Source organism: Lissotriton vulgaris, chromosome 2_1 (assembly GCF_964263255.1).
Source record: "Lissotriton vulgaris chromosome 2_1, aLisVul1.2, whole genome shotgun sequence".
In the NCBI taxonomy this organism is placed as follows: domain Eukaryota; kingdom Metazoa; phylum Chordata; class Amphibia; order Caudata; family Salamandridae; genus Lissotriton; species Lissotriton vulgaris.
Genome location: NC_141687.1, coordinates 2,101,561,553 through 2,101,587,690, shown reverse-complemented (window position 1 = coordinate 2,101,587,690; position 26,138 = coordinate 2,101,561,553). Strand labels below are relative to the sequence as shown.

The following is a 26,138-nucleotide window of genomic DNA, read 5'->3' as shown; positions in this document are numbered from 1 at the left end:
AATGACACACAGAGCTAATGTAGGCACCACTCCCCATGCTGATGTCAGTACCATTCTTTCTGCGCTACCAGGTGTGGATCCAGAGTTATCTCTTGTCTATTTGAGGCCTCTTATACCTCTCAACTTTAGAGTGTGGAAGGGAAATGCCACCTCCCAAGACAAAATGGGTTTAAACGTTGTTAGGACTGTCACAAACTAATGTTTGTTACACATCCTCATTAGGTTTGCCTGGGGCGCAGAGTCCTGACTCTAAACCCTGCAGTGACTGCGCGACGATGAACCCGAAGGCCATACAAGACCGCAAGGTGAAACTCTACATTGCCAAGAATTCGAAGACTTGCTCCTGTTCCTGGTCCAGAAGTTTCTGGAGTCCATACCGAGGTCGATCGTCATTGTGCTTCAAATCTTCAAGTGAGAAAATCATAACAAATCCAAGTGGATCTGGGTTCCTTTTCTTTTGTACTCCCGAGATGGCGCACGAGCATCACCAAACATCTCAATCTCGCTCCCAAAACTGGTCATCTTTGTAGTCCATCCCACAACTTGTATCGGCATAGCCAAAGTGTCCACTGCTTTCTGCCATATCGAGGTTGATAAAAGATTTCTGTGAAGCCATGCTCCAAATCTTTGGATCTCTTTCGACTTCCTGTGGCGCGCCTGCTGAGTTGAGAGGCTCTTCATCAGAGAGACTGCCGTTGTGTTTGCCCTCTGCACCTGTTGGACCCTTTGAAATTTTCACAGGATCTTCTCTGGTTACTTTACAGACACTGCTTCCTGCTCCTTTTCCCACACACATTGTCTCTCCAAGACGTTGCTGCTATGACCTTGAATAAGGTTTTGTTTGGTTTCCATCCAACCTCAGCCTACAAAGCTTGGTGTTCCACCTCCACAAGGAAGATCTCACACATTGCATTCCTTGTTAGGCACAAATTTCGACGATTATGTTTGTTTTGGTACTCCATACTGGCAGCCACTTCAACATCAGTAGGATGCCCAGCAGGCTTGTGTTTGAGGCCACAGCACCCACTGACCCTGCGGTCAGGGTTAATGAGCCAGTCAGTCCTCTGCCAAACTCCTGTTCAACCTCTTTAGCGTGCCCTTGATGGAGCACAGCCGCATGGCAGGAGCCATTGATTCTTGCTGGGTTGGCAGACCATAACATCAGATAGGAGTGTCCTGCAGATTGCCCAGAAGGGATTTACCATTCATAATCACTCTGCCACACCCTTCACTGACCCGGGACTGGAGGTCCATCTGTCCATCCTACATGAGGAAGTTAAAGCCCTTTTGCCCATGAGGGTGTCTGTGCCAGTAGTAACTCACTAATTTCTTGTACCACAGAAGACCTGCTTTCTCTCAATGGAAATATTTTGAGTGCTCTCCGTGGCCCAGTTCTTCTCTGCTCTCGACCCTGGAGACTGGATCGTGGTGTTGGATCTGCAGGACACCTATTTCTTATCCCCGTCCTGCACGAGTTTCGGTGCTATCTTTGGCCTCGGGTGAGACAGGAGCATTTTCAGGTAGCGGTGCTCCCTTTTGGTGTCACCAGGTCCCCTTGGGTGTTCACAATAGTGATGACAGCAGGTGGCAGCACACCTAAATTCAGCAGTGCCACTCTTCTACTACCTTGAGTACGGACTGTTGAAGGCAGGCACACACCCGGTGGTAGTCAACCACCACCAGACTACAGTGAACTTCATGCCATCTTTAGGGTTTGCTATCAAGGTGTCGAAGTCACACCTGACTCCTTCTCAGAAGCTTCTCCTTATCAAACTCATTCTGGACGCTGTTCTCTTTCATGACTTTCCCGAAAGGAAAGCCCTGGACATTCCAGCTATGATCCCGATCTTTCAGCATCTGTCCTGGATTTCATTGGGGTTGACTCTGCTGCTCAAGAATCCCCAGAGGCATATGCAGGTACTGCAGTAGGACCTGAAGTCTCAGTGGGTCCAACACCAAGGGCACCTCTCCGACCGCACCTAGATTTTGGGGGAGACTGCAAAAGTTCTGCAGTGGTTGATACAGGACAACGATTGGTCAGCGGCAGACACCTGTCCCTACCCCACCTTGAGCACACAGTGGTCACCGAGGCATCTCTCCTGAATTAGGGCGGCCACTTGAAGAGGTGGAGATCAGAGGCCAGTAGTCTCCGGTGGTGTCCCGACTCATAGTCAACTTCCTGGAGCTGGGGGCTACCCGCTAGGTATTGAAAGTCTTCCTACCATCCATCTAGGGGAGGCTGGTACAGATGCTTATAGACAGAACCACCATGTGGTATTGCAACAAACAGGATCAAGTGGGGTCATGGAGCCTGTTGAAGGTGGTCCAGCGCCTCTGGAAAAAGCTGGATTATCCAGGATTTTTTTCTGGTGGCAAACCACATAGCAATATCCCTGAATGCCAGTTTGGGCAAGGTCAGCCATTGATGCCTAGCGGATCACAAGTTACAGTTGCACCCAAAGATGGCAAAAACTCTCTTCTGCGAATGGAGAGAACCTTGGCTTGATCTATTCGCCATTGCCAAGAACGTGGAATGCCAGCAGTTTTGTACATTGGAGTTTCCAAGATGTCTCTCTCTTCCTGTAGTAGACTCATTCCGCCTCAAGTGGAAAAAGGGACTTGTGTATGTCTTTCCACCAATACCACTTCTGCACCAAGTTCTCAAGAAGATCAGATGGATCAGGCCTAAGTCATCCTACAGGCCCCTGACTGGACACGGAGAGTATGGTATCCAGAGCTCCTCGGTATGAGCATCTGTCCTCTGATCAGGCTGCCCTTCCAGGAGGATCTGCTGTCGTAGCAACAGGGCAAGGTTCAGCACTCACGCCTTCGCAATCTCCACCTTCATGCTTGGTAACTGAGTGGCGACAACTGAACACCTTTAACCTTCTCCCAGATGTGGTTGATGTCATCTTAGCAGCGTTGTTCAACAAAAACTGCTTACAACTGTCGTTGGGACAAACTTGTGGCTTTGTGCGGCAATGTTCTCTGACGTTTTGTTATTGGTTTTTTCTGTTGCTTACCAAAATTTTGCTCTGGGCATTGTTAAAGGATATCTTGCAGCCATTTCAGCCTTTTTATGGTTGCTGGACAAGCCCTTAATATTCAAGTTGCCTGTTTTTGAAATGTTTGCGACATATGTTTATTTCCTCTCCCTTTCTCATGACACAGTAGGGCCTTAACTTGGTCCTCACACATTTGATCCACACTCCCTTTGAGCCATTCACAGCTGTCATCTGCAGCTTCTGACCCCCCAGACGGTGTATCTCATCACCATAACATCAGTTCTGTGGGTGAGTGACCTTCAAGCTTTTTGTCAACCCACCGTATACCTTCTTCATCCCCGACAAACTGGTTCTGCCAACACAAGAATACTTCTCGCTGAAAGTTGTGACACTGTTCCACGTCAGTTAAAACTTCACCTTACTGGAATTCTTTGCTCCACCTCACTCCTCGAAGAAGGAGAAGAGACTTCATCGCTTTGACCCTATAGGTTCACTGAGCTTTTTCATTGATCAGATCAGAGAATGTGGACGATCAGCTCTTTGTGGGGTTTACTGGAGCAAAAAAAATGGAAGGCCATAGAGAAAAGGATCATCTCTAGGTGGATCGTGCTGTGCATTAAAATCTGCTACACAGTGGGGTCGGAGAGTAGGCTCTGCTTCCTATGGTTACCCCCACTTTTTGCTGTATTTCACTGGTTTATCGACTTTAGTCTGGCTATGGCCCTGCTAATCAGAGCCCCAGCCTTGCTGTTCTCTCTCTAAATTGATACCAAGTACTTTAGGTACTTACCAGATTGGTTACTGGGCTACCCTTGTGAGTCTCTGTATATGGTACCTTATGTACCCAGGGCATAGGTACCCCAGAGGCCTACTGGGGCAGAAGCATGTACTATGCCACTCCCGGGAAGCCTTCCAAAATGGCACCACAGGTCTGCACTTGCAGCCTGGGTAAGGTGGTGTAAGCACCCCTTCCTTAGATATAGTATACCTATAGCTGCATATATATATAGACACATATTAACCTATAAGTTACTCCTATGTAAGGCCTTAACAATGCTGAAGGCAGAGTGCTTGGTTTTGTGTGAGAGGGTGCCCTAGCTTGAGCTGAGCCCCTCTGCAGCCTTCGGAAATATCTCCTTATAGCTGTTCTATGATATAGCCATACCATATACGCTTAAGTGCATTGTAATCCTTGCGTTAATGCTAACTTTGGTTTGGCTTTATCAAAACATGTTGTGTTTGGTGTCAAAGACTTTGGAATACTACCTCCGCCAATTCTGGCGGCGGGGGTAGCATTCCACCCTTCTAGAGGGAGAAGACATGTACACACTGGTATACCCGGTTAAAGTTTAAAAGAGCCTCATCATCACAAAATGGATGCTGCTGCCACAGACATGAGTCTGACCTCTTGCTCCTGGACGAAACTACGGCAGGGGAGGCCTGGCCCAAAGGTTTCCTGTCCAGGTAGGTGCTAGCACCTCCCCAGACAGGCTTTAATGTATTGGGGCAGGGTGGGCTGCATTCAGTGAATGCTTTTCAGACACTGCCTGGGGCACACAAGGTGCTCCATGCATTTCCCAGTTCAAACAGGTTGCTGGGGCACTCAGCCCCAGCCCTGGCACAAAACTGGACAAAGGGGAAGGGGTTTAACCGCCCACTCCCCAGGTCTTCCCATAGGTGGGACCCTAGAGTTAGTCCAACCCCTAAACTTGGTATAAGTATAGGAACCCAGTCCCTAGGACTTCAGATTACCGTGGACGAAACTCTGCAACATACATCGTTGACCTTCGACATTCCATATCGAATGGAAGTCGGAAGAAATCTCCCTTGAGGTCAAAGAGTGACCTCCCTGTTCAAACAGGAACCAAGAAGCATCTTTGACTGTCTGCATTTTCGAGGCTCCCGCAGGATCCCGAAGAATATGCGACACAGGACACGGACTTCCAGACATCTCTGAGACTGACCCCAGTCAGAGACCTGTAGCTGACACAAGAGACTTGGGACCGGAACTCCTGGACATCCTACATTTTTGCAACTGCACCTACTTCCTGAAGTTTCGCATTGGAGTATTTAAAGCCCCTGCCCCGAGCACCTTTTGCACCGAAGATCAGAGGCCTACACTCCACGAGTGTTCAGTGGGCCCATTTTCTTCACCGCAGCTTGAGACTCCTTTGCGATCCCTAGTCCGTTGGCTAGTGGGTCCCTACGAAGGACAATCCTTTGTTTCTTGAGCTTTCCTGGTTGCTCCAGACGTGCTCTGACTCCTCTCCAAAGGGGAAGTCCCTTGGACCTTGCTGGTCTGCAACAAAGCCAATCTTGTCATCTTGCGTGGGTTGCTGTTGCCAAGGCTTGTTGGGTCAATCCGGATTCTGACGCTGCAGCACTCTACATCCTTCGTGGGACAGCTCGAATCCAGCTCCTGGTCGACGCCTCCTGGTCCTCGTGGCTGAAGTGTCAAGCTTCACCTCCTTCACTTGAAAGCGCCCGACATCGGCTGGCATCGTCCTGTCGCCATCTTGGTCACTGGCTAGTGATCCAAACTCTGTCCCCTCTGCTTTCAGGTTCTTCAGATCTCCAATCCACCCTTGGATCCACCCAGACACGTTTCCTCTGGTCGCCTGCAGCACTTCTTCGCAGCTCTCCATTGGAAACGACGATGAAACCCGACACCAAAAGACACCTATGTACCCGGCTTCCCTGGGTGAGGTAACACGAGTACTCCGGTGCTGATGTGGGTCTTGACTCTTGAAGTGTCTAAGTCTAAAGGGGTTGCATCGTAGTTCACTCCTAAGTGTCCTTAATCTTTAAAATTGTAACTTGATTTTCTTCCATAGAAGTCAATGGTGATTCACGGCTGCGTTTAGACACTGCACGCGTCCCCCGTGGGCCTCCTGCGTCCCTACCTCGGGTGGTTCCTGGTTGCCCCAGCAGTTCTACAGGCCCTAACCCACACTTTTATCCCTCACGTGGTTCTTATACCGCTATTTTAGTAGTATATGGTTTGTGAGGCCCCGAGGGCATAACCTATACTGTGCAAATTATCGTATGCTAATTAAGTTCCTTGTATTGTACTTTTACCTCTAGCCTCATAAAGAGACCAGAGGGGTTGTGTTTAGAATAAATACATATATATTTGATATATACCTTGTGTGGTGTACTTTCATTTGATCATTCAAGAGAATATAGACTGATAAAACAAGCTGCTTTACATTCCTTTGAAGACTTAGCCTGAAGGCTGCTCTTCACAGCTACCACTAGGATAGCTTTCTATAAGGTTGACTTTAAACCTACCATCAATAAGGGTCGTTTGAACTGGTGCAAGGTGCCCACTAGAATTGTGGACATCATATGCCAGGCCAACTTCTCACAAGGGGGCAAAAAGCAGCCTCAGGAAGGGCTGCATACTCATTCCACCAGACCCAACCCTACCACTGCGGCATTGGCCTGCAGAGTCCCTGTCCTGAACAATCTGCTAGTCCGCTACGTGGGTGTACCTCTATACGTTAACAAAGCACTACTGTGGCAGCTAAGTTCAACGAGAGGAGCGTTTCACCCTCTCTTTACTACAGGTCTTTTTAATTTGAGTCCATTCACAGATCCTCCTTCAATAGGTACTGCTTGGTATCTATTCAAAAGGGGAGGAAGTTGTTGTTAGAAGTCTCTGTCAGAAGCAACATGTCACTTACCTTCAGTAATGCTCTTTCTGGTTGAGACTCTGTTTAACTGCAGATTCCTCACCAACCCTCCCTTCCTCCCTGTTCTGTGAATTGGACTCTATCGATTAATGACATCCCAAGTTTAGTGTAAGAAATATGACTCTGGGTCGACATTTGATTACCCACCTCTATTGGGCTATAAGTGATGATTTACCAAGGGGAACACTCCATATTCAGTAGAGATGGGATGAGGTGGTGGGAGATCCTATGAAGGAACTGAAGTGGGGAAGGATACACGAAGGGGTCAAAGCGGTGAGCTCAAATGCTCGGTTTAAAGTGATTCAATGTAATGTTCTACATCAGTCTCTTCTCACCCCCACAGTGCTAAGCACACAGATAGGAGGTACCCAGGGAAGCACGTACCGTCTTATTAGGTCTATTACCTACTCCCAATAATAATAAGAAACTTAGCCGGAAATTTGTGCTTCTGAGGTTAATATTGACAAGAAGGCAGATCGTGATAATGTGGATGAGCTCTACGCCCAAGATGTCCTCACATATCAGGGCGTAGGGCTCATCCTCCTTATCGCGATCCGCCTTTTTTGACAATATTAACCCAAGGAGCACACATTTCCTGCTAAGTTTCTTATTATAAAGATATGTGCGAATATGTGACAGCAGAGAAGGTTACAATGAAGCAGGTCCGGAAAGATGATAAAATAGAGAACAATATCAGGGCTTGGACGGCAATGATCACAGATCTGAAAACCCACCCAAATTAGTGAGAAGAGTGGGTAAACGCATAAGGTACAACTTACCATAAGATCTGGGAAACCCCTTAGATTCCAAAGGACAATAGCACTATCGACACACAGACACCGAGGAAAATACTGGTGGGGAGGGGAGAGTTATGTTAACAATTTTGGCATGTGTAATAACAGAGATATGAAAATCAGAGAACATGGATTTCAGTGCATCTAAATAATTACTGTGGTTCTGTTGATAGACATGATAGGATATTGAAGGGTAGGGAGTTGCTAAATTGTCACGTGGCTGAAGAAACGGTTTTAAATGTGCTATGTTGTTTTAAAAATGCCAATAAAGTTTCTGGAAGAAAAAAATGTGTATTGAAAGGAAATGCCTCTTTTTGTCATTGTCACCCCCCATGTTTGGAGTGATACTGCTGGTTTTTCGATACTATAGTGCACACAGGCCTGATGAGGGGTGTTACCCCGAAACTGGTCCCAGAATGCTTGTTTCCAGTCCAGGAAAGACCTGGCTTGGCAGTTCGGTCTGGACTGTTTCCATGAGGCACATGGCCAAGACTGATTTGCTTATGGCTGGATCTGAACTGGGGTGGCGAAGTGAGCTAAAGAACCATAATGGATTCATCCCAGATCTGTGACTGGGGGTGAGTGTTTGAAAAGTTACAGCGCTCCGTCCATCAACTCCTTGTGTTTGCCTTGTTCGCCCGAAGTTGGCAGCGTATGCCCATATGTGTATCCCTTGCTCACTTTGCCTCTGGATTTGAGCTAGCCTGGCTGATGAGGGATGTTACCCCAAAACCGGTCCCAGGATGCTTGTTTCCAGTCCAGGGAAGACCTGGCTTGGCAGTTCAGTCAGGACTGTTCCCATGAGGCACAGGGTCAAGACTGATCTGCAGAAGGCTTTGTCTGAAGTGAGCTAAAGAACCATGATGGATTCAGCCCAGATCTGTGACTGGGGGTTTTGTGTCTGAAAAGTTTCAGTGCTCTGTCCATCATCTCCTTGTGTTTGCTTTGTTCTCCCTAAGTTGGCTGGGTATTGCCAGACGTGGGTCGCTCGATTCACTTTGCCACTGGATTCAAGCTAGCCTGGCTGATGCGGGGTGTTACCCAAAACCCGTCTCAGGATGCTTGTTTCTGGTCTAGGGAACACCTGGCTTGGAAGTTTGGTCTGGACTGTTCCCATAAGGCACAGGGTCAAACCTAATTTGCATATGGCTGGATCTTAAAGAGACACCTTAGTGATAGATTCCTTACCGTAGAATATCCCCAGGCATCAGACTGGATCCGGAAAGTTTTTTGTCAGCATTACACCTACGCGTCGGAAGGTGGTGTCATGCGGCTCTGCATCCGTCGCTGGCGTTGTAGGCACCGAGATGACGTCACGGAGACTACTTAGGCGTGCCACCTATGTGGGCTGACGTAAGTCCTTTATTTTTCCACGCCAGCAAGCGCAGATCTGGTTAGAGCACGTACCCTAGTCACTTTTTGACTATCTTTTTGAGACTTTTTGTCTTCTCCTTTTGAGTCTTTGACTCCTGGTGCCACATAGGGATGCCTTGGTTTAAGTCCTGCGGGCCTGTTGCCGCACTATGTTTGTGGCCTACCCCCATGGCATCTGTCTCTACTGTCTGGAGTGCATCCATGACTCCAGGTCATGTTCTGACTGTCTGGCCATGGCTCCGAACACCTTGCGGGTGCGGTCCTGTAAGCTGCTAGAGGCCCCGCAGTTGTCTCTGCGCCGTTTGACGTCCAGAGGTCGATCGAGGGACCGATCGCGGAGCCATAATCATTGCTCCTCGGGGTCGAAGTCTTCACACTCGGAATTGGATAAGAGACGTCATATGAAGAAGTTGAAGAAGCGTTTCCGCTCTCCGACGTCCCCCCGCAGCTCCTTTGGAGCCTGCGTGTCCCACGGCCCACCCTCCCTATCCGGGTCCGTCGACGACTCCTGCCCAGGTGCAAGATTTTCTTGCAGCCATGGGCCGCCTGTTCAGGCCTCTGACCCTGGTTTTCTTTCTCCTCCTGCTGTGGCCATGGAGGAGAGGGCTACATACTGTGGTACTCCATGGAGCAGCTGAGGCCATTGACCTCGACCTGCCTACAGTGACCCTCACGACTAATCTCCTCACTGAAGTGCTTCAGCCGGCAGCAAGCTCTTTGGAGCTCCTGCTGCCGTTTGATGAGGCCTTAACTGATGTCTTGATGGGTACCTGGTCTATACCAGCCACAGGGGTTCCCGTGGATAAGAACGTAGCCAGGAGCCATCGCCTGGCTCCTGGTGACCCTGCTTTTCTGTCGATCCACCCAATCCCGGAGAGCCTGGTCATCCAGGCCTCCACTTCCCAGAGCACATTCCCTACCGCTCCGCCGCATAAGGAATCCAAAAAGCTGTAACAGTTCGGCAAGAAACTGTTACATCTGCCAGCTTAGGGCTGCGGTCGGTGAACACTGCATGCCTCTTGGGCCGCTATTCCCATGCTGAATGGGACACGGTTGCGCAGGTGCTGCCTCAGTGACCGGAGGAGGCTCGGACAGTGCTTTCCCAAGCTGTTGCAAGATGCAGCAAAGTTTGCCATCAGGTGTGGACTGGACTCCGCGGACTCACTGGGTGGGGCTAACTCCACAGCAGTGGCCCTCCGTCGCCACGCCTGATTGCGGTCCACTGGATTTTCACGGGATGTACACCGGATGTACAAAGTTCTCTTATGGATATTCCCTTTGATTGCACTCGCCTGTTTGGCGATAAGGCAGATCGTGCGCTGGAGCGTTTTAAGGACTCCCGGGCTACGGCCAAGTCCTTAAGTCTCTCCACCACGCGCCGGCTGTGAGAAGTTGGCCCGATATGCAACGTTCGCTATTCTAGCGACCGCTATGTATCGTTCCAACGACCCTTATGGTGTTTGGTTGTAAGTCAACCTGTAGACCAGCTATCCTAGTAGCGTGGATACGAGCAGTCTAAGGCTAAAGACTCGAGAGGGCGCGTTAAGCCAGCTGTTTACCACATATGTACCCCTTGAACACCCAGTGAAAGGACACCACACAAGTGTTATGAAAATAAACAGTATATTTATTAAGAATCACAACAGCCCTGTACTCTTTATGAGGACAGGGTACTAAGCACAAACCAAATCTCTTAGGAAAATACTTCAAGTGCACAATTAAAACAAGTGTCCGAGGACACAGAAAGTTTAAGGTCTCGGGCGGACCCGATAAGGCAAGTCGGAAGCGAGGGACTCGGGACCCTAGAGTAAAGAGGCTATGCAGGCACCGAAATACCGAGTTACCTAGCCACGAGGGCTGCGGCTGCACAAGTCTTACAGGCGTCGGGGTCTTCGCTGACGAGCCAGGAGCCGGAAGAAAAGGAGTTGCTGGCTGGCGACCAGTGATGAATAGTTCGTAGAGATCCAAGCCTGGATCAGAGATTGTTGATACCTGAAAGCAGAGGGGACCAAGTTCGTACTACTAGCCAGTAGTCAGAGGGTACCAGGATGGCACCGGTTGGCCGTCACCTCGACCAGGTGAGTGGGCGACGCTAGGCTCTGCAGTCTCACGGACCAGGAGGCGTTGTCGGCGACCACGGCGGAGGTGCGAGCTGTCCCACGAAGGATGATGCTGTCGGCGTCGCTGGGCCCAGGATGGGGCAACAAGCCTTGGCAGATCTCAGGGCCTCGTGGTGGGCCTAAGATGGCGTCTTGAGTGGACCAGGAGGGTCCGGGGTGCTTCTCGCAAAGATGGAAGCAAGGGCCAGTCTGGAGCAACCAGACCAGCAGTGTTGTTTGTCGGTCGTCGTCAAGGAAGGGCACAAGCCAGCGGCTAGTGACCAGACAACGTGCTGAGCAGCGAGCAGAAGGGCCCCACGCAGATCGTGGAGATGCTGGGAGACTACACTTCGGTGCTGGAGCGGCTCAGGGTCGGGGCTTCTCGGACCCCAGAGCACTCACCAGAGAATTACTTCGATGGTCGTGCTGGTTAAGAAAGCGTGCAGGTTTTGATGATGGCCGGTCCCTCGAGGTCTCGTCGCACCCACAGATCACAGCTGAGCTGATGACGTGGGTAGAGGTCAGAGGTGCCAGGGAAGCCGGTTCTCGTCGAGCTGGGCCGTCGGATCCTTGAGGAAGGACTTGCAGCAAACCGCAGAGTTCTTAGATGGTGCCCGCTGATGCAGGGTGACTACTCCTTAGTCACAAGGGAGAAATCTTGAGAAGAGTCTTGAGTGTCCTTTCGTAGAAAGTAGTTCTTGATTCAAAGATGATCTAATTTGGAAGGGTCCCCGCTCCGGCCTTTATTCTAAAGAAAGGGGTGGGTACATGACTAGGTCCTGCCCTAAGGGTGGGACCAGGAAGGGAGGTGGTTACACCCCTCTCCCCTGCCGGACTTTCCCCAGGCCAGGGCTGGCGCCCCTGGAACTGGTTCTGACCGGCAGATGCGTAGTGAGCACCGGGGTGCCACTCCGCAGTCACCTTCTCGCAAAAGCCCTACCTACCCAGAATACACAAACCCTGTCTGGGACGGTGCGAACACCGCCCTCGACAGGAAACCCTTTGTCCAAGTGCTCCTCGCTGGAAGGACTCCCAGCAGCAGGAGGTCAGACTCGTGTCTGTGGTGGCAGCATCCATTTTGTGGAGCTGAGGCTTTAGTTAACTTTAACCGGGGTTCACAGTTACGTACATGTCGTGTCCCTCTAGAAGGGCGGAATGCTAACCTCGTCGCCAGAGTTGGTGAGAGGGCAGCATCCCGATTCGTATGACACCTTACTCGACATGTCTTGATAACGCGACACCGAAGTTACCGATGTGGTACGCGTTATCATGGAACAGCCATTGGGTCTTGATTCCGCAAGCTGCAACCGGGCTCGGCTCGGGCCAGAACCTAGTTCACACGAGCCCATGCACTCTGCCTTCAGGATTGTCAAGGCCTGCCATAGGAGTGACTGATAGGAACTCGGGTGTCCATTGTATGGTTAGATATAGAGCTACTATATCTAAAGCAAAGTGTGATTACACGACTTCGCCCCAGCTGTCATGCAGCCAGTTGTGTCAAATTTAGGAGGCCAGCCAGGGGTGGCATAATACATGCTGCAGCCCCTGACGGCCCTGGGTACACCTATGCCCTGAGTTACAGGGTCTGATAAGGTGGCCCAGTACCAATTGGTAAATGCACCTAGGGTACATATCGTAATTTAGAAAGAGAACAGCCAGGCTGTGGGTCTGATTGGCAGGCCCACAGCCAGAGAAAGTCGTAAACCAGTGAAACAAAAGCAAAAAAATCTGGGTGATCATAGGATTGCAGACCCTACTCTCCTACATGACCCCCCCCCAAACGTCGGAACAATAAGCTAACCTTGACCAGGTGAGTCTTCTTGTTCTAAGTGGAAATATCTGGAGAGCCCATCGGCATTGCCATGATCAGTACCAGGTCTATGTTCCACTGTAAAGTCCATCCCCTGTAGGGAAATGGACCACCTTAGCAGTTTGGGGTTTTCACCCTTCATCTGATTTAGCCACAAGAGGGGCTTATGGTCGGTCTGAATCTTGAAGTGAGTGCCAAACAAGTATGGCCTCAGCTTCTTCAGGGCCCAAACCACAGCAAAGGCCTCCCTCTCAATAGCTGACCAATTCTTCTCTCTAGGGGTCAGCCTTCTGCTTATAAAAGCAATGGGCTGGTCTTGACCATCAAAATTCAGTTGAGAAAGAACAGCTCCCACACCCAACTCAGAAGCATCTGTTTGGACAATGAATGGTTTGGAGTAGTCCGGACTCTTGAGGATAGGCGCCGTGCACATGGCCTGCTTTAGGTCATCGAATGCTTTTTGACAGCTCGCTGTCCACTGAACCTTTTTTGGCATTTTCTTGCTTGTCAGTTCGTTTAATGGTGTCACGATGGAACCATAGTTCCTGACAAACTTCCGGTAGTATCCAGTCAGGCCCAAGAAAGCTCGAACCTGAGTCTGGGTGGTTGGAGGAGCCCAGTCCCTGATTGACTGTATCTTGCTCTCCAGTGGCTGAACCTGGCCTCCACCTACATGGTGGCCCAGGTATACAACCTGTGTCTGCCCTATCTGGCACTTGGTGGCCTTGATAGTGAGGCCTGCGGCTTGCAGAGCCTCTAACGCTTTCCGCAGGTGGACCAGGTGATCCTCCCAGGTGGAGCTAAAGACAGCAATATCGTCAAGATACGCCGCACAGAAGTCATCCAGCCCAGTAAGGACTTGATTCACCAACCTTTGGAAGGTGGCAGGTGCATTTTTCAGACCAAAGGGCATCACCACGAACTGATAATGCCCACCAGGGGTTGAAAATGCGGTTTTAGGCTTGGCGTCCTCAGCTAACCTGATTTGCCAATACCCAGCTGTCAGGTCAAACGTACTTAAGTAGTTGGCCGAGGCCAATCTATCGATAAGCGCGTCTGCCCTCGGTATTGGGTTGGCGTCAGTCTTAGTGACTGCATTGAGACCCCTGTAGTCTACGCAAAACCTCATCTCTCTCTTACCACCCTGGGTGTGAGGTTTCGGCACTAGAACTACGGGACTAGCCCAAGGGCTATCCGAGGGTTCAATGACTCCCAGCTCCAACATTTTCTGCACTTCACTCTTGATGCAGTCTCTAACGTGATCAGGCTGCCGGTAGATTTTACTCTTAACGGGCAAGCTGTCACCAGTGTCAACGTCATGGGTGCACCAATCGGTCTGGCTGGGTGTTAGAGAAAACATATGTCTGAACGACTGAAGAACCTGTTTACAGTCGCTCTGTTGATGTTCGGAGAGGCTGCCACAAAAGACAACACCATCTACCGATCCATCGTCAGGATTCTGAGTGAGCAGGTCGGGGAGAGGGTCACTCTCTTCTTCCTGTCCCTCATCTAGGGCCATGAGCAAACTCATGTCCTTCCTGTCGACATATGCTTTGAGCCTGTTGACATGAAGCACCCTGTGGGGGCTCCGGGGAGTTCCCAGGTCGACCAGGTAGGTGACCTCTCCCTTTTTCTCCAGGATGGTGTAGGGCCCGGACCATTTGTCCTTGAGTGCTGCTGGGGCCACTGGCTCCAACACCCACACCTTCTGTCTGGGCTGGTAAACAGTCAAGACAGCCTTTTGGTCATGCCAAGCTTTCTGGAGTTCTTGGCTGGCCTTAAGGTTTTCAGATGCCTTCTCCATGTATTCAGCCATCCGCGAGCGGAGGCCAAGCACATAGTCCACTATGTTGGCTGCAGGCTTTTTGAGAGGTCTCTCCCATCCTTCCTTCACCAGACACAGGTCCTCTTACAGGATGCCCGTACAAAAGTTCAAAAGGGCTGTAGCCAACCCCCTTCTGTGGGACTTCTCTGTAGGCGAACAAGAGGCAGGGGATCAGGACGTCCCATCTACGCCGAAGCTTTTCAGGTAGTCCATGAATCATCCCTTTAAGGGTCCTGTTGAATCTCTCAACAAGCCCATTGCATTGTGGATGATAGGGTGTAGTGAACTTGTAGTTGACACCACATTCCTTCCACATAGCAGTTAAGTAGCTCGACATAAAGTTTGCACCTCTGTCGGAGACGACCTCCTTAGGGAAGCCCACTCTGGAGAATACTCCAACTAGGGCTCTTGCCACAACAGGTGCTGTAGTGGTCCTAAGGGGGATAGCTTCAGGATACCTGGTGGCATGATCCACTACCACCAGTATAAACTTGTGCCCTGATGCTGTTGGTGGTTCCATGGGACCGACGATGTCGATCCCCACCCGTTCAAAGGGCACCCCCACCACAGGCATTGGTATAAGGGGGGCCTTTGTCGTGCCACCTGACTTACCACTGGCTTGGCAAGTGACACAGGAGCGGCAAAACTCCTTGGTATCTTCGTTCATATGTGGCCAGTGAAAGTGTGAGACAAGCCTGTCCCACGTTTTCGTCTGGCCTAAGTGACCTGCTAAGGGAATCTCGTGGGCCAAGGTAAGTAGGAAACCACGCTGAGACAAGGGTACAACCAGCCTCCTGGTCATGCCAGGCTTGGGGTCTCTTGACTCAGTGTACAGGAGTCCATCTTCCCAGTATACCTTGTGGGTACCTGTGGCGTTCCCAGCAGCCTCAGCAGCAGCCTGCTGTCTGAGGGGTTCAAGAGAAGGGCAGTCTAACTGGTCCTTCCCCAGGTCTTCCCTTGAGGGTCCCCCTGAACCCAAGAATTCAACTTGGTCAAGTTCGAACTCCCTAGGCTCAGTTTCCCTCAATTCCTGTAGGTCAGCCTCCTCTGAAACTTGATCCACGACCTGGGGCAAGGGGGAAGGCGCAGCCTTAACCCTACCGCTCTTTTTCTTGGGAGGTGTCTGGTCCGTTGTTCCAGGATCCAGCACCTGTTCAGTGGGGCATTTCCTGACCTGTGACCTGGTCACAGCGAACACATGTGCTGGCAAACCTAACATTTCCATGTGAGTCCGGTGCTCCACTTCTGACCATTGTGATGACTCCAAATCATTGCCCAACAAACAATCCACTGGGAGGTCTGGACTAACTACAACCTTCTTTTGGCCAGTTACCCCTCCCCAGGAGAAAGCTACAATTGCCATACTGTGATTGGTAGTGACATTGCTTGCATTGGTCACCAGGAATTCTGTACCTGGCATGATCTGTCCAGGGTCCACAAAGTTAGGCGTCAACATGGTGACGCTGGCACAAGTGTCCCTATAGGCCTGAGCCATCTTTCCATTTATGAAAGGCGTCTGTCTGTATTTGCCCAAGGTATTGGGACTTATGTCAGGGGACACGTCCGCGTCCCCTGTACTGACAAGGACAGCCTGAGTGAGTGTGCCAACTAAGTTGTCACGCCCCTCAGAACCCAGGGTTAACCCTACTAAACCCTTGGGAGGCGCACTACCACTGCTGACTGTACTAGGGGGCACAGGTGCCTTAGGGGCTGCAGTGGCAGGAGTCTGCCCTCCTCCTTTCTTGGTGCACTCACTAAACCAGTGAGATTTACTTTTACAGTACTGGCACCATCTTTTGGATTGGCCTTCTTTCTTCTTTTGGGGAGCCTGACCCCCTCCCTCTTTGGGTTGTTGGGGACCTGTCGAAGACTTCTGGTCATTTTGTTCCCCCTTAGAATCTTTACCCTTCTGGTCCGCTTTCTTCTGACCACCTTGATTCTGGCCCTGGTTCTGTTTAACTCTCGTACGAACCCATCTGTCTGCCTTCTTTCCCAATTCTTGGGGAGAGGTCAGATCCGAGTCGACAAGATGCTGATGCAACAACTGGTTCTGACAATTGTTTAAAATTTGTTCTCTCATCATCAAATTATACAATCCTTTGTAATCAGTAACCTTACTGCCCAGCAACCAGCCCTCAAAAGCCTTAGTGGCACAATCGACAAAGTCAGACCAATCTTGAGACTGCGTTTTCTGGGTATCCCTGAACAGCACCCTGTACTGCTCAGTGGTTAGGCCGAACCCTTCAACGAGTGTATTTTTCAAGACTTGGTAATCGTTCGCATCCTCCACCCTTGTGGTGAGGAGCTTGTCTCTTCCTTTACCTTCAAAGGAGAGCCACAAGATAGCTGCCCATTGACTCTGGGGAACACCTTGCACAGTGCAGGCCCTCTCCAAAGCAGTAATCCATTTGTGGATGTCGTCCCCTTGTTTAAAGGGGGGCACTATCTTCCCAAGGTGTTTCGTATCGAAACTCTTTTCCCTATTGCTAGGTACATTGCTGCCACCAGTGGGGACTACCCCACTTAACTGTTGCTCTCTCGCAAAGGCAAGCCTTTCTTTGGCCAGGGCAAGTTCTTCCCTTTCGATCCTCAGATTAGCTGCCCTTTCCTTAGCTTCGTACACTCTCCGCTGAGGGGACGTCATCCCTCTTTGCGAAGAGTTGCGAGAGCCATTGGTTTGAAGGGATCTGCCAGAGTCTCTCGATAGAGATCGGGCTCGTCCATTCCCAATATTAAGCGGACCTGACAGTAGCGCTGGGGGTCCCCCCGTACCACTATCATGTTTGCTTAAGTTGGACCTGCTTAGTCTAACGACTTCTACCTGTCCCTTATCTGCCTCATCCCCAGAGGGATCCTCATCCTCATCATCCTCCACATCTTTGTTCTCAGTTGCGAGGTGGATGAGGTCAGGATCGTCTCTGGTTCCCTCAAGGGGAGGCATGTCTCCTTCTGGATTAGAAGAGCTAAGACGGGTCTCAGCTTTTCTGGCATCATAAGTCTCCAAGAGACCAATCAGAAAGGACGTGGTGGGGTTAGACCCCTGCTTGATCTTCCGGGAGTGACACACCTGTCTTAACTCCTTGAAGCTCAGCACAGTATATCTTGAAGGGATGACCTGTGGAGGGTCAACTGACACAAGGGGAGACTCAGAGTTTCCTCCTTTGTCCGACATACTGTTTCTAGTGTGGTGTAAGTGATGCACCTACCTACACTACGTGTTTACCTACTGTTCCCTTGCTAAGAGTTGCAGCCAAGGTGTGCTAAGCCTTGAGGAGCTGCAACAGCTGGTTCAGTAGAACTCAGAGTATTCTAAGCTTTGGTTATATGTACTAACAGTACTTATGCGATCTTTCAACAAGATATTCTTAGGATACGTGTGGTAAAACAACAGCAAGCTCAAATCCCAACCGCTGCTCACCAATGTGAGAAGTTGGCCCGATATGCAACGTTCGCTATTCTAGCGACCGCTATGTATCGTTCCAACGACCCTTATGGTGTTTGGTTGTAAGTCAACCTGTAGACCAGCTATCCTAGTAGCGTGGATACGAGCAGTCTAAGGCTAAAGACTCGAGAGGGCGCGTTAAGCCAGCTGTTTACCACACATGTACCCCTTGAACACCCAGTGAAAGGACACCACACAAGTGTTATGAAAATAAACAGTATATTTATTAAGAATCACAACAGCCCTGTACTCTTTATGAGGACAGGGTACTAAGCACAAACCAAATCTCTTAGGAAAATACTTCAAGTGCACAATTAAAACAAGTGTCCGAGGACACAGAAAGTTTAAGGTCTCGGGCGGACCCGATAAGGCAAGTCGGAAGCGAGGGACTCGGGACCCTAGAGTAAAGAGGCTATGCAGGCACCGAAATGCCGAGTTACCTAGCCACGAGGGCTGCGGCTGCACAAGTCTTACAGGCGTCGGGGTCTTCGCTGACGAGCCAGGAGCCGGAAGAAAAGGAGTTGCTGGCCGGCGACCAGTGATGAATAGTTCGTAGAGATCCAAGCCTGGATCAGAGATTGTTGATACCTGAAAGCAGAGGGGACCAAGTTCGTACTACTAGCCAGTAGTCAGAGGGTACCAGGATGGCACCGGTTGGCCGTCACCTCGACCAGGTGAGTGGGCGACGCTAGGCTCTGCAGTCTCACGGACCAGGAGGCGTTGTCGGCGACCACGGCGGAGGTGCGAGCTGTCCCACGAAGGATGATGCTGTCGGCGTCGCTGGGCCCAGGATGGGGCAACAAGCCTTGGCAGATCTCAGGGCCACGTGGTGGGCCTAAGATGGCGTCTTGAGTGGACCAGAGGGTCCGGGGTGCTTCTCGCAAAGATGGAAGCAAGGGCCAGTCTGGAGCAACCAGACCAGCAGTGTTGTTTGTCGGTCGTCGTCAAGGAAGGGCACAAGCCAGCGGCTAGTGACCAGACAACGTGCTGAGAAGCGAGCAGAAGGGCCCCACGCAGATCGTGGAGATGCTGGGAGACTACACTTCGGTGCTGGAGCGGCTCAGGGTCGGGGCTTCTCGGACCCCAGAGCACTCACCAGAGAATTACTTCGATGGTCGTGCTGGTTAAGAAAGCGTGCAGGTTTTGATGATGGCCGGTCCCTCGAGGTCTCGTCGCACCCACAGATCACAGCTGAGCTGATGACGTGGGTAGAGGTCAGAGGTGCCAGGGAAGCCGGTTCTCGTCGAGCTGGGCCGTCGGATCCTTGAGGAAGGACTTGCAGCAAACCGCAGAGTTCTTAGATGGTGCCCGCTGATGCAGGGTGACTACTCCTTAGTCACAAGGGAGAAATCTTGAGAAGAGTCTTGAGTGTCCTTTCGTAGAAAGTAGTTCTTGATTCAAAGATGATCTCATTTGGAAGGGTCCCCGCTCCGGCCTTTATTCTAAAGAAAGGGGTGGGTACTTGACTAGGTCCTGCCCTAAGGGTGGGACCAGGAAGGGAGGTGGTTACACCCCTCTCCCCTGCCGGACTTTCCCCAGGCCAGGGCTGGCGCCCCTGGAACTGGTTCTGACCGGCAGATGCGTAGTGAGCACCGGGGTGCCACTCCGCAGTCACCTTCTCGCAAAAGCCCTACCTACCCAGAATACACAAACCCTGTCTGGGACGGTGCGAACACCGCCCTCGACAGGAAACCCTTTGTCCAAGTGCTCCTCGCTGGAAGGACTCCCAGCAGCAGGAGGTCAGACTCGTGTCTGTGGTGGCAGCATCCATTTTGTGGAGCTGAGGCTTTAGTTAACTTTAACCGGGGTTCACAGTTACGTACATGTCGTGTCCCTCTAGAAGGGCGGAATGCTAACCTCGTCGCCAGAGTTGGTGAGAGGGCAGCATCCCGATTCGTATGACACCTTACTCGACATGTCTTGATAACGCGACACCGAAGTTACCGATGTGGTACGCGTTATCATGGAACAGCCATTGGGTCTTGATTCCGCAAGCTGCAACCGGGCTCGGCTCGGGCCAGAACCTAGTTCACACGAGCCCATGCACTCTGCCTTCAGGATTGTCAAGGCCTGCCATAGGAGTGACTGATAGGAACTCGGGTGTCCATTGTATGGTTAGATATAGAGCTACTATATCTAAAGCAAAGTGTGATTACACGACTTCGCCCCAGCTGTCATGCAGCCAGTTGTGTCAAATTTAGGAGGCCAGCCAGGGGTGGCATAATACATGCTGCAGCCCCTGACGGCCCTGGGTACACCTATGCCCTGAGTTACAGGGTCTGATAAGGTGGCCCAGTACCAATTGGTAAATGCACCTAGGGTACATATCGTAATTTAGAAAGAGAACAGCCAGGCTGTGGGTCTGATTGGCAGGCCCACAGCCAGAGAAAGTCGTAAACCAGTGAAACAAAAGCAAAAAAATCTGGGTGATCATAGGATTGCAGACCCTACTCTCCTACACCGGCCACGTCTGCTTTTTGTTCCTTTAGTGGCCACAGAAGGAGCGCCCCACACGTTCGTTCAGCCACAATCCTGCGCAGAACCAACCTTAGCGCGGATGTGGTTCCCGCCGCGGCAGGACAGGGGCCAGCGTGCGGGTCAGTCCACCGCTACTCCCGCAGCATCTGCCTCAAAGCCTTCCTTGACCGGTGGGAGGCTGGATTCGCCATCGCCTTCCCCACTGGCAATCTGTTACCTCAGACAAGTGGGTGCAGCAAATCGTCCGAAGGGGCTACTCCCTCCCCTTCGAGGCTGCCCCTCCAGCCATGTCACCTCAGTACCACCGTATGTCTGAGGACCATTTTGCGCTTCTCCAGCAGGAAGTCATGGCCCTCCTGGCCAAGGGGGCCATCAAGCGCGTTCCTGGGCCAGAAGTAGGACAGGGTTGTTATTCACACTACTTTCTGGCCCCCGAGAAGGAGAAAGGGGGCCTGCGTCCCATCTTGGACCTCAAGAACGTCAACCGCTTCCTCCGGAATGAGAAGTTCAAGATGTTTACTCTAGCTCAGGTCTTGGCTGTTCTCGACCCTGGAGACTGAATGGTAGCGTTGGACTTGCAGGACGCATATTTCATATCCCCGTCCTGCCGGCCCACCGGCATTACCTGCGGGTCACAGTAGGCCAAGAGCACTTTCAGTTTGCCGTGCTCTCCTTCGGCCTTACCAGCGCCCCACGGGTGTTCACGAAGGTGATGGCGGTGGTCGCAGCTCATCTGCGCAGGTTAGGGGTGTCAGTCTTCCCCTACCTCGACGACTGGTTGTTGAAGGCCGGATCGCCCCAGACAGTCGTCAGCCACCTCCAGACTACGGCCGACCTCCTGCACTTGCTGGGATTCTCCATCAACATGCCGAAGTCGCACCTGTGTTCCTCTCAGAAGCTCCTCTTCATCGGAGCGGTTCTCGACTCGGCGCAGTTTCGGGTTTACCCACCTGAACAGCGGGTTCGGGATATACAGGCTCTGATTCCAATCTTCCAGCCTTTATCCCGAGTCTCGGTCAGGTTGACGCTGCGGCTTCTGGGGCTGATGGCCTCCTGCATCCTTCTGGTGCATCACGCTCGGTGGCGGATGCGGGCTCTGCAGTGGGACCTGAAGTTTCAGTGGGCCCAGTATCAGAGCAACTTGTCCGATCATGTTGTGATCTCGGAGGGCACTGCGAGACAACTGCAGTGGTGGCTCACGGACCGCGATTGGGTCTGTGGCAGATCCCTCTCCCTACCCCACCCGGAGCACGTGGTTGTGACGGACGCGTCCCTCCAGGGCTGGGGAGGCCACATGGGAGAGGCGGAGATCAGAGGCCTCTGGTCTCTGGCGGAGTCCCGGCTCCATATCAACCTTTTGGAGCTGCGGGCGATTCGTCTAGCACTGAAGGCATTCCTCCCCTCTGTCCGGGGGAGTGTAGTGCAGGTGTTCACGGACAACACCCCCGCCATGTGGTACTGCAACAAACAGGGCAGGGTGGGGTCGTGGACCCTATGCCAGGAGGCTCTGAGCCTCTGGCAGTGGCTGGAACCTCAGGGGGTGACCCTGGTGGTTCAGTCTCTCTGAATGCCAGGGCGGACGAACTCAGCCGTCGGTGCATGATGGATCACGAATGGCGTCTGAACTGGGACGTGCCGCAAGGCCTCTTTCAGCAATAGGGAGAGCCTTGGTTAGATTTATTCGCCACAGAAGAGAACGTGCAATGTCGTCAGTACTGCGCGTTGGAATTTCCAAGGCGGCACTCGCTCTGAGACGCTTTTCGTCGCAAGTGGAGTTGCGGTCTATTGTACGCCTTTCCGCCTATACCACTTCTGCCCAGAGTGCTGAAGAAGATCAGGCGCGACCGGGCCCAGGTTATCCTTGTGGCTCCGGACTGGGCACGAAGATACTGGTATCCCGAGCTACTCAGCATGTCAGTCGATCCCCCGATTTGTCTGCCTCTTCGGGAGGACCTTCTGTCGCAGCAGCAGGGGACGGTCCTCCACCCGAAACTGTCCAGTCTCCACCTACAAGCTTAGAGATTGAGCGGCGACAGTTGAGGCCATTTGACTTGCCTCCCTAAGTCTGTGATATCATTCTGGCAGCCAGGTGTCCCTCCACAAAGTCGGTATACGCCTGCAGGTGGAACAGATTTGTGGCATGGTGCACAGCAAAGGCTGTGGACCCACTCTCTGCACCCCTTTCTGAGGTTCTCCTCTTTCTTCTTTCTCTTGCCCAGCAGGGCTCTGCTCTGGGCACACTCAAGGGCTACCTCTATGACCTTTCCGCCTTCTTGAGGCTACCTGATCAGCCTTCTTTGTTCAAGTCCCCAATTGTCAACAGATTCTTAAAGGGCATCACTCATATGTTCCCTCCTGTTCCTTTCGTGACGCCCCAGTGGGACTTGAATCTTGTGCTTACTTACCTCATGTGTGCTCCCTTTGAGCCGCTCCATAACTGTCCTCTCCGTCTTCTTACTCTGAAGACTGCCTTCCTGGTTGCCATCACCTCTGCCAGGAGAGTGAGTGAGCGCCAGGCTCTTTCTTCTACACCTCCTTTCCTCTCTGTTCATCGGACAAGGTTGTGTTGCGAACAAGACCTTCCTTCTTGCCCAAGGTTGTCACGGCCTTCCACAGCCTTAATGTCTATCTGCGCCCCCTATCTGATGTCGTCCGCCCATTTGGTGTGAAAATCGTCTCTTACGCGGACGACACGCAGCTGGTGGTATCATTGGACCCCCCCTAAACTCTCATCACAGCCTACACAAATGCCTGGAAGCAGTCGCCACCTGGATGTCCGGCTCCTGTCTCAAACTTAACGGGGACAAAACAGAGATAATGCTCCTTGGAAATAACATCGCAAAAACCATTGATTCCATCAGGCCTCTCTGTTTAGGTCAGGGGTCTCCAACCTTTTGTGTAGTGAGAGCTACTTCTGGTCAGTAAAAATCGTCGTGAGCTACTAAACTTAAATCAACTCGTGCTTTTTTCTGAGACCTCCCACCCCCAGTTTCATTGACGTTAAGCCTATTTCTTCAGAGCCCATACTGTGGTTTGAATACAATAACACTGAAAGGAATGACTTTGGAGTTGTGCTGTTGGCAAAACGCTTTAACGACCTTTCAATTATTAGCTTCTGTACAACACTGGTCTTGATGTGTGAGCCTTTGCTCCGACCTAGCCAATAGCTGGAAATGTAGGGCCATGACATGCCACATTACTGACATGTGGGACGTACGTCAAACTCACTGACACAACAGTGAGACAAAAACTAAAGCACAAGCCTCAACAGTGACACAGCAAACTAAAGCACAAGTCATGAAAGCAGAGGCAACTGGGACAGAAAAGAGGCCCCAGCACCAAATTAGAAGAAGCCCCATTAGCAAATCCAATAGCTAAAAACGTGGGCTACATGTGCAAAATAAGTAAAGACATGTTGTATAGCTCTGGAGGTGATTTAGTCTATTTGTGCTTGCAGCAGGCAATGTTTGGTAATATCAGAAAAATTAACAACAAAAACCAACCCACCAGGCAATAAAATCGGCCCACAAATAGCCAAAAAAGTTAACCACAGAGTAGCATTGGCACAGCCCAAAAAACAAGTTATAAAATGTACCGATCTGTCAGTCAAGCCTTTGGTAGGGCCTTGTTCACCTGTAGGCCATTCCCACTCCACTAGCCCCATCTTGAGTGCAGTCCTAACATGGCGTTACTACCACCACTATGTTCATATGTTTTTAACAATAGCCAATAATGTTGCACATTTAACAACTGTCGCCATTCGCCATATACAAAGTGCACATACAAACAGACATAATTTGCTTGCTCATGGCAGTGTTGTCAGGGCATCATATGTGAGGACATGTTTCAAAACTACAGTTTTTATCCATTCATGTCAACTCTGTGTGTGTGATTTAACCCATTGTAGATACTATCTTACCTGCTTCTCCGATCAAATATATAGGTGGCAGGCTGGAAAGACAGGTGGTCCGGTCGTTCACTACTACTTGCACCACCTGCAAACCTGCTCTGCACCAGCACTTGTTGCACACAATAAAAAGCGCGGTGCCAGGGTGGGAAAGGCAGGGGGCACAGAGTCGTATGCTAATGTTGTGACCTCGCTCCTTTGAAATCTTAATTGGAGGCCTGCCTTAGTCACTAGTATCGACTACTACTACCACCTGTACTTCACTTTTAATCCAGAGGGTGTTCCATAACTTTTCAAGTTCTTGCTTAAGACCCATAATGGTTCTCCTAGGACGGTACACACCACATCACTCCCCGAGTGAGATGGAAGTCGTTCTCAAAGGGGCTGATACACTGCACCGCCAAAGGGAATACCATGCTGCTACATTTTAATGTTGCCATATATATAAATATATATATCTACAAACGGCTCCATTACTAAACCAAACATTTGTGGTGATAGGCAGGGGGACACCCTTGTCTCGTTCCTCTGATAAAGATTAAGGGGGTTCATCCCATTACGCAGCATCCTTGCTTTTGGGTTATTTAATGTTCACCCTGATCCAATCGCTAACTAACCCGACACATTTAAACACCATACTCCGCCAAAAGGGCTGCAGGGTGGCTCTTCCCCTACCTACGACTAACCTTTTGTAAAGGTGAAACCTTTTTTCTATCTATAATGCATTTCTCTACCTGGGACAAACCTGACAGGCCAAGCTCTGAGAAAACAAAATGCATTTATAGCAGGGTTCGGTCGCTTATATTTCCAGTGATAATGGCGGTGTCTCTGTTAATCAGTAATCTGGGGCGATAAAACAGTGCACTTTCCAAACTTCGTTATGAAAGTAATGTCGGCCTCAGTCATCAGGTTTGTCCCAGGTAGACACAATGAACAGTGCAGCGCTAGTGAGGAAAAGGTAGGGAGCGCAGAATCAGTCACAAGAGCCACAAAGGAGAGGAACGTCATCTTCTTCGGCCCGCCCCAGCTAAACTCAAATCCAATCTGAGCAGCTGGTTTTGGTGAGAGCGTCAACTAAGCCTGAAAAAAGTCTGCTCTAAATCGCCCAGCAAACAACACTAAAGGGCCGCTACTTCCCTACCTACACCTACAGTACTTTGGGTGATTACAAAAGCAAATAATGGACATGCTTAAAAAATAAACAATCTCTGTCCTCTTTATGTTATGTTAATTTTCTTGTCCCATCTACAGCTGTTCGAAAATTTTACTGGCTACTGCTATATAATGTATGAAACCTTTTTGTCAGCTTCAGCTTCTTGTCTCCGAAAAAATACCAAGGGATCTTGGCCGCTATTGGGGCACAGGTTCATCTGAAATTCAACCGTTTCTGTATTATCCATTCTAGGAACACGGCTCACAACAATAAGCAGACGCACTTATATTATTATACCCTTTACGATTACCATATCGATCGCACAAGGTATTTGCTCATTGTTGACCGAACACCGCCTTACGAAAGTCCAATGGCTCATGATGACTGGATGCAGCACCACGCAGGGTCATTCACTCTTTACTTTTACATGGGGCCCAGGGTGAGCTCACACGGCTTACCTGCTGCGCTGGGGAGATATCAGATGGCCCGGGTCCCAGGAGTTCTATACTGCTTGCGAGACCTGCAAACTAGCTGCTCCGCCCTGACACGCCTGCTG

General features: G+C 50.8%; 1 protein-coding gene across 3 annotated transcripts in view; it reads left to right on the top strand.

The window, feature by feature from the left end:
• The window catches only part of NEDD4 (NEDD4 E3 ubiquitin protein ligase), a 1,992,497-nt gene that overhangs the window by 1,669,074 nt on the left and 297,285 nt on the right, over positions 1–26,138 (top strand). The gene's annotated exons all lie outside the window — the stretch shown is intronic.